The sequence below is a fragment of the Carlito syrichta genome, unplaced genomic scaffold, assembly GCF_000164805.1.
Source record: "Carlito syrichta isolate Samal-C Ts95f unplaced genomic scaffold, Tarsius_syrichta-2.0.1 Scaffold288381, whole genome shotgun sequence".
Taxonomy (NCBI): Eukaryota; Metazoa; Chordata; class Mammalia; order Primates; family Tarsiidae; genus Carlito; species Carlito syrichta.
Genome location: NW_007232477.1, coordinates 506,289 through 516,858, shown reverse-complemented (window position 1 = coordinate 516,858; position 10,570 = coordinate 506,289). Strand labels below are relative to the sequence as shown.

Sequence of the window (10,570 nt, the reverse complement as noted above, 5' to 3'; positions counted from 1 at the left end):
TTTTATGGCTGCGTAGTATTCCATCGTGTATATGTACCACATTTTTTTAATCCAGTCCTCTTTTGATGGGCAGCATGGTTGTTTCCAGGTTCTTGCTATTGTGAACAATGCTGCGATAAACATACGTGTGCAGGTACCTTCATTGTCTTTTAAATGTTCATGGTGGACAGACTCGGTGGCTCAGCCTGTAATCCCAGCACTTTAGGAGGCCGAGGCAAGTGGATTGCCTGAGTCCGCGGGTCCGAGACCAGTCCAGGCAACTCGGCGAGACCTCGTCTCTATAATAAAATAATTTACGAAAATTAGCCAGGCGTGGTAGCGCACACCTGGAAGGCAGAGGCGGAAGGATTGCCTGGGCCCAGCAGGTCCATGCTAGGTCGACATGAGTGTGGCACTGCACTACAGCCTGGGCAACAGAGTGAGACTCCGACTCAAAAACAAAAACAAAAAAGGTTCATGGAATCTGTAATGATGTTACATTTTTTGATATTAGTAATTTATGTCTTTCTTTTTCCTTAGCTTGGCTAGAGGTTTGTTGATATTCTTGATATTTTTCAAAGAATTGATTTTTTTGTTGATTTTCTTCTACTGATTTTCTGTTTTCAATATCATTGATTTTGGCCATAGCATCTATTTCTTTTTCTGCTTACTTTGAATTTAGTCTGCTCTTTCTTTTCTAGTGTCCTAAAGTCAAAGCTTAGAATACTGATTTTAGATTTTTCTTCTTTTCTAATACATATATTCAGTGCTTTCCTCTAGACACTGCTTATGCTGCATCCCACAAATTTTGATGAGTCGTATTTTCTTTTTTTTTTTTTGGTTTGTTTTTTTTAATTTCTGAAGTGCAGTGGCATGCACACTCACAGCCACTCCAGCATCAACCTTCTGGTCTCCAGCGATCCTTCCGCCTCAGCCTTCTGAGTAGCCAGAACTACAGATGTGCACTACACGCCCGGCTACTTTTAATTTTGTTGTAGAGTCGAGGTCTCGCCAAGTTGCCCAGGCTGGTCTCGAACCCGCGGGCTCAGGCAATCCACTCACCTCAGCCTCCCAAAGTGCTGGGATTACAGACTGAGCCACCGATCCCAGCCAATAAGTTGTATTTTCATCTAATTAAAATATTTTCAAGATTTCTCTTGCAAATTTATCTTTGAATCATGTGTTATTTATGTACTGTTGGCCAGATTTGGTGACTCAGCCTGTAATCCCAGGACTTTGGGAGGCTGAGGTGAGAGGATTGCCTGAGTCTGCAGGTTCGAGACTAGTCCAGGCAACTTGGTGATACCTCATCTCTACAATAAATTAAAAAAATTACCTGGGCATGGTAGCACACGCCTGTAGTTTTGGCTACTGGAAAGACAGGCCGAAAAATCACTGGAGCTCAGCAGGGTGATGCTGGGGTGGCTGTGAGTGTGCTACTGCACTACATCCAGCCTGGACAACAAAGTGAGACTCTAATCCCCAAAAAAGTATATGTAAATTCCCCCCCACCCTAGGCAAAGGAGTGTATTAAAGTAAAGCTCTTCAAAGTATGTTATTTAACCTCCAAGTATCTTGGGATTTTCCAGCTATCTTTCTGTAACATTCCTTTTTGTTGTTGTTGTTTTTGTTTGTTTGCTTGTTTGTTTTTGATTCAGAGTCTCTCGCTGTCACCCAGGTTGGAGTGCAGTGGCAGGGTCACAGCCACTGCAGCCTCGGCCTGCTGGCTCAGGCGATCCTTCTGCTTCAGCCTTCGAAGTAGCTGGAACTACAGACGTGCACCACCGTGCCTGGCTACTTTTTTTTTTAATTGTAGAGACGAGGTCTTGCCAAATTGCCCAGGCTGGTCTCGAGCCCCTGAGCTCGGGCAATCCTCTCGCCTTGGCCTCCCAAAGTGCTGGGATTATAGGCTTGAGCCACCGTGCCCAGCCCTGTTACTGATTTCTAGTTTAATTCCACTATGGTCTGAGAACAAACATTGTATGATTTCTTTTCGCTTAATTTTTTTTTTTTTTTCTGAGTCAGGGTCTCACTCTGTCTCCCAGGCTGGAGTGCAGTGGCGAGCTCACGGCCACCATAGCCTTCACTTGCTGTATTCAGGCAATCTTTCCACCCTCTGCTTTCCAAGTAGCTGAAACTACAGGCGCGTGCCACCATGCCTGGCTAATTTTTTTGATTTACTGTAGAGATGCGATCTCACCATGTTGCCCAGGCTGGTCTCGAACCCCTGGGCTCAGGCATCCTGAGCCTTCCAAAGTGCTGGGATTACAGGCATGAGCTACCACACCTGGGTTAAATTTGTTAAAGTGTATTTTATAGCCCTTAACGTGGTCTACTTGGTGAACAAGATAGGTCTTTCCTTGTTTTGAATTGAAGACTCCTAGATTCAAAAGAAAATTTTAATATAATCCTGTTTTTCTCAGTGACACATACTTTGTACTTTATCTCCAACTTATCTTATAACATGATTTGTTCCCATAATTGGGGAAAAGTTCTTCATTTTGATGCTGTGTTCCTGTATATGCCGACCTAGCTTTCAGAAATGATATCCTAGAATTGCATCTGTGGAAAATCTAGGCAGTCTTCATAAAATATATATGCACATTAGTGAAAATTTTCTACATTATGAATCTGTACATGAATTTTTAAAAATATTGGCTGTAGTGGCATGCCACATTAGATAAAACAATGTTTTTTTAATTGGGGAGCATTTACCATTTCTCAGAGATTAATGTATTATACATTTTATTATACTTTTAAAATATGACAATTAAAAAAATAATTCTGCTTAGTTTTGTCAGCCTGGCGGGTGGCAGCTGTCCAGAGAGAGGAAGCAACCAACATTCTTTGTGGTGGTCCTGACAGATATTGATTCAGATCGACATTACTGCTCGTGCCTAACCTTCCATGAGGCAGAGATCAATCTCCAGGTACAGAAACTTTTCTACCTAAAGTTCAGTTAAAAGGACAACATTTAGGAATATTTTTGTATGCCATATTTGTTTTTGTTAAAATGCCATATTTGTTTTGTGTTCAGTGTTAGGAGAGTAATATAGTAAAGTTATTTTCTGGAATTAATTGTCCTCTTGCAAAATATTGATTATAATCTGAATGTGTCTAAAAGTAGCATATCCATAAATTGTTTTATTAAAATTAGTTTCCTCTTCTGATGAATGTGTAATTTTTCCCTGTCAGACCTTCTCTCTAGGAGTCTTTCACAGAATGTAGAACATTTACAGTGTTTGTAAACCATTTATATCAATGCTTGGCAATATTGTTTAAGCACCCAAGTAAATGTTAACTCATTCCTATTAACGTTATTCCTGTCATATGCTATTAGTGTTATGAAAGATCACACCCAAATTCAAAGGCTAGAACTACATAGAAATTTAAAGTAATTTTTCTTTCAGACTGTTGTTTGGGGTTCTTAGTTAGTTTTGTTTTTATTTGAGTCAGAGTCTCAGTCTGTCACCCAGGCTGGAATACAGTGGCACACTCATGGCCACTGTAGCCTTGACCTGTTGGTCTCAAGTGATCCTTCCATTTCAACCTTCCAAGTAGCAGGAACCACAGGCATGTGCCACTACACCCAGGTAATTTTTTTATTTGTTGTAGATATGAGGTCTCACTATGTTGCTCAGGCTGGTCTCAAACCCCTGAGCTCAGGCAGTCCTTTTGCCTTGGCCTCCTGAAGTGCTGGGATTATAGTCTTGAGCCACCATGCCTCCCCAGTGTTCTTAGTTTTATTCTACTAGATCTACTTTCTCTAATTTAAGCAGAAATGATTTATGTCAAACTATTGGGGAAGTTATAGAATTTCAGGGGTGAGGGACAAGCTAGGGAACCAATTCCAGGTTCTAGGAACAGCCCAGCTTGGGACTATTCTAATTGAAACTATACTTCTTCCACCTTTTACCATTTAGCACTTGTGAGGTCTGACAATTGAGTTCATGAAAAAGTGCTACATAGCTCATTGCTGAATGGCATTACATCACTTTTGAAGTACTCCTCTTGAGAAGCTGTGTACCAATGCCAGCACCCAGTCCATCTGTCAAAGCAATTTTGGAACTCTTTCTGGACTGGCCATCAGAGCTGTCATCTTATTACCCTTAATGTCCTGAATGTCACCAAATGTCTTTCTTTCAATACTTTCTTTTTCTTCAGTAAAGAAAAAAGTCATTGGGGGCCAGATCAGGTCAGTAGGGAAGATGTTCCAATACAATTATTTGTTTACTGACTAAAAACTCCCTCATAGTGCTGTTTGAGCTGATGCATTGTCACAATGTAAGAGCTCCTTTGGGACCATTTTTGCACACATCTTTCTCATGTCAAGATTTTCAGTTAAGATTTTCCTAACTGTTTCTATCAGTGTTTATATGGTCTGCTGTGCTGATAATTCTGACACACAATTTGATGAATTTTTTGCAGCATTTTCATCAGTTCTGCTTGTTATTGTCCGACCTGACCTCTCTTCATCAGTGACACTTTCTCTCACCTCAGAAAAACATTTAATCCATTTGTACACTGCCTATTTCTTCATGGCATTATCTGCATAAACTTGGACTAACATGTTCCTGATTTCACTTCCACTCTTGCCAAGTTTAACAGAAATTTAATGTGTGTTTGTTGCTCTTATTCAAGGTTCAACATATTTGTGACGGCACACAAAAACATGCAACAACAATAATAAATGCCACTCAGCAAGACACTGCCACATGTCCACATGAACACAGCTGTGAGACACTGAATATACCAAGGTTATGAAACCTTGCTGCATTGCTTGTACAATGCTGCCAACATAGGCACATGGTGGCAAGTTCGCAAATTAATGATCAGGCCCCATATGATACTGTGTAGAAGACAGTATCATCTTCACATTACCATAGTTGCTCTAGAATAGCTGATCTTCTGTGTGCATTCTCTGTCTCACACTGCTGACTTTTGCTTTTAATATGGGAATAGGTTGTCTCCTTAGTGGAAGTCATATTGTTTGTAAAACCTACTTCACTGCCAGTAAGTCAGGAAAACTGTTTTTTTAATTAGTGGAGGTGGTTGTTTGTTTTTCTTTCCAGACTCTGTAGTTCAAGAAGAAATCTGTAAAGGAGTTTGGAGTATGGTGAGTGAGCCAGTTTACGTTATCTGCTGTAGTTTCTGCTGTATATAGGGTATCACTAATGGAGGAAGAAGATTGGTCTGCTTTCTGAAATGGCCTCTCAAAGGAACATTTTCATTTTGATTATGTTTATTAAACTCCAAGATCTTAATTTTCTGGATGGAGATATCTGATTTTTTAGTACAAGAGAAGACAGATCACCTTTCGTGATGTAGACTCACATTATCCAAATTTATTAGACTGGTATATTAAAACCAGCATGCTAGAATATTAATTTACAGGACATGTTGAAAGTTATATAGTACAGAATATGCATTTCTGCATTATCAGCACATTCTCTCCTTACTGTCATATCTTTGTGGGAAGCCATATCAAAATCTGGAATTTTTATTGTGAAATCAAACTAAGGAATATTTGATGTGAAATATTTAACAACTATCAGACTAACATTGCCTATTGCTTCTATTTGAAGATAGGTATTACTTTATGTTGTCAATGAGGACAGAAAACTTAAAAGTCTGTGACTAAAGTCTCCTCTGCCCTGGATAGTATTTGGGTGGCTGTTACCAACAAATAGTTTATTGAATTCCTGTTTTGATCATTTCAGTCTAAATGAGTTAAAGAGAGTTTGTTTCTCTAGCCCATGTATCACTCTATTTCTTTTAGGTGACCTTTCATTTCTATGTTGATCTTTAGTGTTTACATTAATGCTGAGAATGTAGTATTTTCTGTTATTTTCATATTCTATTTGTTTACTTGTTTTGAGTTGGAGTCTCACTCCTTCGCCCAGGCTGGAGTGCAGCGGCATGCACACTCACAGCCACCCCAGCGTTGACCTTCTGGGCTCCAGCAATCCTTCCATCTCAGCCTTCCACGTAGATGGAACTACAGACGCGCTACCACGCCTGGCTATTTTTTAATTTTATTGTAGAGACGAGGTCTCGCCAGGTTGCCCAGGCTGGTCTCGAACTCACGGGCTCAGGCAGTCCACTCACCTCAGCCTCCCACAATGCTGAGATTACAGGCTGAGCCACTGAGCACAGCCTATTTTCATATTCTTAAGGATGCCTCCTCATAAGTCCCTGGAATTATCCAATGAGACTAGCTGTAATTATTTAGGTTCTCCCTCCGCTCTCCTTCACTACCCACCTCTCTTCTTGTAGATAACCTGACAGAAAAGCAATATATTAATAAAGACATTATGGCTGATGTTTATGAAGAGGTACTAGGAATTCTTCAAAAGAACTGAAAATCGTTTCAAACTTTATTTTTGAGTCTGAGTCTCACTGTCACCCAGGCTGGAGTGCAGTGGCATGCTCACAGCCACCACAGCCTGGACCTTCCACCTCAGCCTTCCAAGTAGCAGGAACTATAGGTGCATATCACCATGCTCAGCTAATTTTTTGATTTATTGTAGAGACAAGTTCTTGCCAAGTTGCCCAGGCTAGTCTCAAACCCTGGACACAGGCAGTCCTCTTGCCTCTGCCTCTCAAGGTACTGGGATTACAGGCATAATCCCAGGCACTGTACCGGGCTTCAAACTTTTTATTTAGAAATAATTTCATACCTGAGCCCACGGGTTCAAGACCCGCCTGGGCAGCGAGACCTCATCTCTACAATAAATCAAAAAATCAGCCTGGCGTGGTAGCACATGCCTGTAATTCCGGCTACTCGGAAGGCTGAGGAGGAAGGATTGCTGGCGCCCAGCGGGTCTAGTCTGCGGTGGCCCGGCCACTGCACTCCAGTCTGGGCGACTGAGTGAGACTCCAACTCAAAAAAAAAAAAGAAATAATTTCAAACTTACAGACAAGTTGCAAGAATAGTGCAAACATTCACATATCCTTTATTCATATTTACCTATTGTTAATATTTTACCCTATCAATTTATTATGAGATATCTCTTTCCCTCCTTTCTTTCTTCCCTTCATCCCTCCCACTTCCTGTCTTTTTCTGTCTGTTCCCCCCCTCCCCCCATGCTTTTTTTTTTCCTGAGCCATTTGGTAGAAATTTGCATACATTATCTGCCTTTATACTTTTTGAAATATTTATGTCAAGTGATCAAAACAGTACAGTTATCAACCACAGGAAATTTAACATCAATATAATACTTTAATCTACCATCCAAATTACAAGTTTGCTGTTTGACCTAATAATGTCCTTTACAGTCCCCCTTTTTTCTTAGAGTATAGGATATGGTATATATTACAATTGTCATTTTGTGTGTGTCTCTTTTCATCTGGAATAGTTGCTCAGCCTTTCTTTGTCTATATTTATAACAGTGTAACTCCCTACTGCCCTTTTTTTTTTTGAGTTGGAGTCTCACTCTGTTCCCCAGACTGGAGTGCAGTGGCCACTCCCGGCCACCGCAGCCTCGACCTGCTGGGCTCCGGCCATCCTTCCACCTCAGCTTTCCAAGTAGCTGGAATTACAGGCATGCACTGCCACGCCCGGCTGATTTTTTTTTTTTTTTTTTTGAGTTGGAGTCTCACTCTGTCGCCCAGACTAGAGTGCAGTGGCACGCTCCCGGCCACTGCAGCCTCGACCTGCTGGGCTCCGGCGATCCTTCCACCTCAGCCTTCTGAGTAGCTGGAATTACATGCATGCGCTACCACGCCCGGCTGATTTTTTGATTTATTGTAGAGACGAGGTCTCGCTGCCCAGGCGGGTCTCGAACCCACGGACTTAGGCAATCCACTCACCTCAGCCTCCCAAAGGCGTGGGATTACAGACTGAGCCACCGAACCTGGTTTGATTTTTTGATTTATTGTAGAGATGAGTATTTGCTGCCCCGGCAGGTCTCGAACCCGCGGGCTCAGGCAATCCACTCACCTCAACCTCCCAAAGGCGCGGGATTACAGGCTGAGCCACCGAGCCCGGCTCTTACTGCCCTTTTTAATAGAATATTTCTAATTTTATGTTTTCCAGTGCCTCTCATTATGAAATTCAGACTGCACATCAACAGTTGGAATACTGTTTAGTTTGTTCCTTCTAAGGGTACTCATTTGGTAATACACAATGCTTATCTGTCCCTCATTGATGATGCTAATTTTGGTATACTAGTCAAATGACTGTCACAATTCTCCACAGTTTAGTTGCTATTTTTATGCTTGTAACTAATAAGCAGTCTGTAGGAAGACATTCTAAGACTGTGCAAATACCCTTCTACTCATCAGTCATGATCCCCTAAACTCGGCTTTTACTGATGATCCTTGCCTGTGCCAATTTTGATTATGATGATTGCAAAATGATTATTTTCCAACTTCACACTCCCTCTACCTTTACCAGTCATCAGTTGGCATCTTATTATGAATAAGAACCCTCTCTTCTTGTCTAGCTGAACTATGAACTCATGAATTCAGGTTTTTTTGTTTAAATAAGTATATAATTCATTAATGGTTTTCATTATTTTAATGTATAAATTGTCCCATATTTGACCAGTGGGCATCCATCAATCTGGTTCTTGTATTCTCTTGAAAGGTTCTATCATTTTTTTTAAAAGCACTTTTTTTACTTTCTTTCTTAAAGGTTGACCTAGGCTCATCTTTTTCCTTCTCTGCTTCTTCCTTGAAATCAGCCATTTCTTCAAGGAGCTTTGGCTCCTTTGAGTATGGAATAATCTTAAAAGCTAAAATCTAGTGTCTTGTATATTTCGAAACACTATTTCAACAACTGTTTTTCTTTTTAGCACACATATTTTCCCATATGTCATTTTAAGTGGACTAAAATAAATTTATATTTTGTGATCAACTTACAAAAGTTTATAGTCTGTTTCATATGAGTTTCTCCAAGATTCTGAAAATGTAGATAATTTGTGAGAATTGTGGTTTCTATTCAGGTACTAGCTTGTAGCCAGAATTGTAAGCTGCTATTCTTTGCTGGAAACAGAAAGTTAAATGTCTTTTTGACTTGGTTCAGAAGAGGGTACAAACAATGAAGTAGATTTTGGAAATAATTAATTAAAAACCAGAAGATGTTTGTTTCTAGTTCATTAGTAAGGTTGTTCTCATTTTTGGCATGAACTGTTTAGCAATGTCCTTTTTTAAAATGTGTTTTTCTTTTATTTTTGAATCATGCTGTCTGTTCAAAATAGATCTTTTAATTCTTATTTGGTGTGAATTACTTCATACCAAATATGCTATGACACATTATTTGGAAGCCTAAAGAGGAGGAACTTAGGGACATACACCATCCAAAGTATAATTGTGCAACTTTTAAAATATTGGCTCTGTTATCGTTCAAGATACAGTAATAGTGTCAATAATGACAAGCAAAACTTTGGCATTAATCTTTTGATAATATATTCCCCAAATTACTCAACTAGGCAATGTGAGCCTAAATTTTTAAAAGTAATTAGTAAAATGTGATAGATTTGATACTGGTTTTTATGGCTTCTCTAAAAATATCATAGAACTGTCTACATTTTTAACTTAGTTTTGTATCCTTTAAAAATTCTATAATGTGTTTATATACTTATTTCAGAACTAATTATAATTATGCAGTTCCCAAAAGATTTTTGGTGTGTCAGCAAGTTGGCATTTAAGAGAGAGAGGGAATAAATGATTATAATTTGGGGAGAGAGGATGGGAAAGAGATATAAAAGGCGTATCTTAATATGTTGCTTATTTCAGCGGGCTTAAAGTCTAGTGTGCAATAGGTAGTAAATGCAAACTGGTTATAGAGTTTTAAAGACTTAGTGGACATTTAAAAAGAGCTAAGACCTAGAATAGAGGAAGAAAAAGGGCAATTCAAGCAAAAAGCTTGCAAGTAAGAAAAAAGATTTTAGTGCTCATGATACATTGAAGGCTTTTGTTTTGGGTACTACATTTAAAGCTTTACAACACTTTATTTAATTTAATTCACATATATTCTCACAAAAATACCACTTGGTATGTTTTAACATTTCCATTTTACAGACAAGGCTAAAAGACTTTCCCAAGGATATTCAGTACTAAATGAAAGTGTTTGACCCTGTTTTCAAATACCAAATACTGAAATATAGAGGGAGGGACCTCACCCCCCAAAAAAAAACCCAGAGTTTTTTAATTAAAAAATGTGTTTTTATCCTTACATGTTTAAACTTCAGCCACTTTCAAAGTGACTCTTCGTGTGATGCAATACACCTATCAAGATGCTTAGAACAGTTTTTGAATTTGTCAGTTTTGATGCCTTTTAGTACTTCTGCCGGTTTTTGTTTCTTTACTTTCACATCAGCAAAATAGTTCCCTTTGAGGACTTTTTTCCTCAGCAAACACAAAAAGTCACTCAGGGCAAGATAAGTGAATAGGGAGAGTGGGGAATGAGAGTCATGTTGTTTTTAGTCAAAAACTGCTGAGCAGTCAGCGTGGTGTGGGCAGGTGCATTGTCATGGTGGAAGAATCAGTTACCTATTTACCACATCTCAGGACATTTCTTTTTCTTTTCTTTTTTTGAGTTGGAGTCTCACTCTGTCGCCCAGACTGGAGTGCGGTGGCCGCTCCC

General features: G+C 39.5%; 1 protein-coding gene across 2 annotated transcripts in view; it reads left to right on the top strand.

The window, feature by feature from the left end:
* The first annotated feature begins 2,774 nt into the window (after positions 1 to 2,774).
* The window catches only part of SBF2 (SET binding factor 2), a 241,686-nt gene continuing 233,890 nt past the window's right edge, over positions 2,775 to 10,570 (top strand). Inside the window, exon 1 of one of the 2 annotated variants that reach the window (XM_021710296.1) lies at positions 2,775 to 2,909. The gene's annotated coding sequence lies outside the window, so the exon portion shown is untranslated. The remainder of the gene's footprint in view (positions 2,910 to 10,570) is intronic. The other variant, XM_021710295.1, reaches the window with a different exon arrangement.